Source organism: Pantherophis guttatus, unplaced genomic scaffold (assembly GCF_059756535.1).
Source record: "Pantherophis guttatus breed Tessera unplaced genomic scaffold, ASM5975653v1 scaffold_49, whole genome shotgun sequence".
In the NCBI taxonomy this organism is placed as follows: Eukaryota; Metazoa; Chordata; class Lepidosauria; order Squamata; family Colubridae; genus Pantherophis; species Pantherophis guttatus.
In genome coordinates, this window is record NW_028269864.1 from 37,501 (window position 1) to 41,694 (window position 4,194).

Below are 4,194 nucleotides of genomic sequence, written 5' to 3' on the forward strand. Positions count from 1 at the left end.
GACGGCCGGGTCTACCGGGGCCCCGGCCGGATCACTTTCCGTTTCCCCCGCCGCGATGGAGGTACGGGATCCCGGCTCCGGCGCCGCGGGCCTCGGTCGGGGACCTCCCCCTTCGCCTCGGTGCCAGCGCCGGGCCCCGGGGGTGCCCGCGCCCGGCAGCCGTCCCGGTCTACCGGGGCCTCGGCCGGGTCAGTCTTTCCGTTTCCCCCGCCGCGATGGAGGTACGGGATCCCGGCTCCGGCGCCGCGGGCCTCGGTCGGGGACCTCCCCCTTCGCCTCGGTGCCAGCGCCGGGCCCCGGGGGTGCCCGCGCCGGGGAGACGGCCGGGTCTACCGGGGCCCCGGCCGGATCACTTTCCGTTTCCCCCGCCGCGATGGAGGTACGGGATCCCGGGTCCGGCGCCGCGAGCCTCGGTCGGGGACCCCCGCCGTCGCCTCGGTGCCCGCGCCGGGTCCCGGGGGTGCCCGCGCCGGGGAGACGGCCGGGTCTACCGGGGCCCCGGCCGCATCACTTTCCGTTTCCCCCGCCGCGATGGAGGTACGGGATCCCGGCTCCGGCGCCGCGGGCCTCGGTCGGGGACCTCCCCCTTCGCCTCGTTGCCAGCGCCGGGCCCCGGGGGTGCCCGCGCCCGGCAGCCGTCCCGGTCTACCGGGGCCTCGGCCGGGTCAGTCTTTCCGTTTCCCCCGCCGCGATGGAGGTACGGGATCCCGGCTCCGGCGCCGCGGGCCTCGGTCGGGGACCTCCCCCTTCGCCTCGTTGCCAGCGCCGGGCCCCGGGGGTGCCCGCGCCCGGCAGCCGTCCCGGTCTACCGTGGCCTCGGCCGGGTCAGTCTTTCCGTTTCCCCCGCCGCGATGGAGGTACGGGATCCCGGCTCCGGCGCCGCGGGCCTCGGTCGGGGACCTCCCCCTTCGCCTCGGTGCCAGCGCCGGGCCCCGGGGGTGCCCGCGCCCGGCAGCCGTCCCGGTCTACCGGGGCCTCGGCCGGGTCAGTCTTTCCGTTTCCCCCGCCGCGATGGAGGTACGGGATCCCGGCTCCGGCGCCGCGGGCCTCGGTCGGGGACCTCCCCCTTCGCCTCGTTGCCAGCGCCGGGCCCCGGGGGTGCCCGCGCCCGGCAGCCGTCCCGGTCTACCGTGGCCTCGGCCGGGTCAGTCTTTCCGTTTCCCCCGCCGCGATGGAGGTACGGGATCCCGGCTCCGGCGCCGCGGGCCTCGGTCGGGGACCTCCCCCTTCGCCTCGGTGCCAGCGCCGGGCCCCGGGGGTGCCCGCGCCCGGCAGCCGTCCCGGTCTACCGGGGCCTCGGCCGGGTCAGTCTTTCCGTTTCCCCCGCCGCGATGGAGGTACGGGATCCCGGCTCCGGCGCCGCGGGCCTCGGTCGGGGACCTCCCCCTTCGCCTCGGTGCCAGCGCCGGGCCCCGGGGGTGCCCGCCGCCCGGCAGCCGTCCCGGTCTACCGGGACGCTCGCTCGGGCGGGACCGGTTTACCCGGGCCTCGGCCGGACTGGAGTGTTTCGGTTTTCTGCTTCTCTGCCAGGATGGCTGCGAGGGGTTGATTTAAATAGCTGGTTTGACGTGAAAAGCTTCCCTTCAAGTGAAAAGTTTGTTCCAATTTCTGCCATCTTCCTTCCTCAAAAGTTTTGGGTGTAGCTTTCCCAGAGGAACCTCTCGTAGGCCTATCATTTCTGATCTTAACTTCCCTCATTTATTCCATATTTTCCTTCCTCTTGCCGAATGGCCGAATCCAGTCCATTTCTAGTCCAGGAAATTATTTTTATTTCTTCTTCCATTTCTTACTGATCTATTTGCTTTGTCGAGCAAGTCGTTCTTAGGTCCCTTGGTTCTTTCTTTAACGTCTTCTGCTCCTGCTCCTTCTCTCGACGCTTTCTCGTTTTGTTGGCTTTCTTGGCTCTCTTTTGGCTGTTCTTTCTTCTCCTCCCGTCGTCCGTCCCCACTTTCATCTCCCCATCTTTCCTGTTCTTGGTCATCTCTACGTTGTTTATAAAATAATTCCGCTTTCTCTCTTGAATCTACTCGATATCTTTGCTCTCGCCAGCTCGCCGATATTTCAGCTCGCCGATATTTTGTGCTTTCTCGTCGTGTTTCTCATCCATGGCGATCTCTCTGCCCTCCCTGTCTTCTCGGTAAATCGGACATGAATTTCTCTGGGCGGGTGGTTTCTCATCGCGTGTCTTGTGTGCGCTCTATACGTTTCGTCCATCCCGTTTAATATCTATCCCTCCCTCCTCCCTCTCCTCGCTTTCCTCCATTGCTTCTGCTAATATCATTTCCAGAATGATAACCCTGAGCCTGAACCTGAACCTAACCCTAGCCCTACAACTTTTCTCCCTAACCCTGACCCTAACCCTAACCCTACAACTTTTCCCCCTAACCCTAACCCTAACCCTAACCCTACAACTTGTTTCTCTAAGCCTAAGCCTAAACCTAAGGCTAAGCCTACAACTTTTTTCTCTAACCCTAACCCTAACCCTAACCCTACAACTTGTTTCTCTAAGCCTAAGCCTACAACTTTTTTCTCTAACCCTAACCCTAACCCTAACCCTAACCCTAACCCTACAACTATTTTCCCTAACCCTGACCCTAACCCTAACCCTACAACTGTTTTCTCTAACCCTAACCCTACAGCTTTTTCCCCTAACCCTAACCCCACAACTTTTCCCCTAACCCTAACCCACACTTTCGACTTAAAACCGTTTTTAGATTTAAAGTCGTCTTTCGACTTAAAGACGGGCAGACGGCGGCCCGGTCTACCGGGCCGCTCCGGCAGCCTCGGCCGGGCCGGCGTCTCTGTTTCTGTTTCCCTGCCACGATGGATGTCGCGTGCGAGGGGTTGCTTTAAATAGCTGGTTTGTTTGAAGTGAAAAGCTTCCGTTCTTGCCTAGATCTCTTGCTATCGCAAGCCTTCCGGTCCAAGCTCGCATCGCGGTTTCAAGCGTCCTGCTTTCTTGGTTGGAAAATCGGGGCGGCGAGACCTGACGCTCGCTTCCCCGACCCCGACCCTAACCCGTCTTCGAATGGTCTTTCTAAAGCCAGCAGCGCTCAGGGAGAAATGTCACCCCCAGAAGACGAGAGCACAGCTTGCCCAATTCCGGTCTCCACACACCGGGCTCGTCGACTTTCAAAACGTATTCCGCTTTTATGACCGTTTTAAAACTAAAACGACGATCGACCGGCGGCGATACTGACATTTAAGCGGAGAGCGGGAAAAGGGGTGGGGAAAAAAAAACCAAGTGCCTCGTTTAGGCGCCGGTCTACTCGGGAAGGGAGGGGAGGGGAGGCGAGGCAAAAAAAGAAAAGAAAAGAAAAGAAAAGAAAAGAAAAAGGGCGGGGGAAAAACTAAGTGTCTCCTTTGGACGCCGGTCTACTCGGCGAGGCCAAAAAAAAAGAAAAGAAAAGGGGCGGGAAATAAACCAAGTGCCTCGTTTAGGCGCCGGTCTACTCGGGAAGGGAGGGGAGGGGAGGCGAGGCAAAAAAAGAAAAGAAAAGAAAAGAAAAGAAAAAGGGCGGGGGAAAAACTAAGTGTCTCCTTTGGACGCCGGTCTACTCGGCGAGGCCAAAAAAAAAGAAAAGAAAAGGGGCGGGAAATAAACCAAGTGCCTCGTTTAGGCGCCGGTCTACTCGGGAAGAGGTCAAAGAAAAGGGGCGGGAAAAAAACTAAGTGTCTCTTTTGGAGGCCCGTCTACTCGGGAAGGGAGGGGAGGCGAGGCCAAAAAAAGAAAAGAAAAAGGGCGGGGAAAAATCTAAGTGTCTCCTTTGGACGCCGGTCTACTCGGCGAGGCCCCCCCCCAAAAAAAAAGAAAAGAAAAGAAAAATAAACCAAGTGCCTCGTTTAGGCGCCGGTCTACTCGGGAAGAGGTCAAAGAAAAGGGGCGGGAAAAAAACTAAGTGTCTCTTTTGGAGGCCCGTCTACTCGGGAAGGGAGGGGAGGCGAGGCCAAAAAAAGAAAAGAAAAAGGGCGGGGAAAAATCTAAGTGTCTCCTTTGGACGCCGGTCTACTCGGCGAGGCCCCCCCCCAAAAAAAAAGAAAAGAAAAAAAACTAAGTGTCTCGCTTAGGCGCCGGTCTACTCGGGAAGAGGTGAAAAAAAACTAAGTGTCGCGTTCGGACGCCGGTCTACCAGCGAAATTCCGCCTGGCGGCGGCCTGGCGGCAGCCGCCAGGCGACCTCCTCCTCCTCCCGCC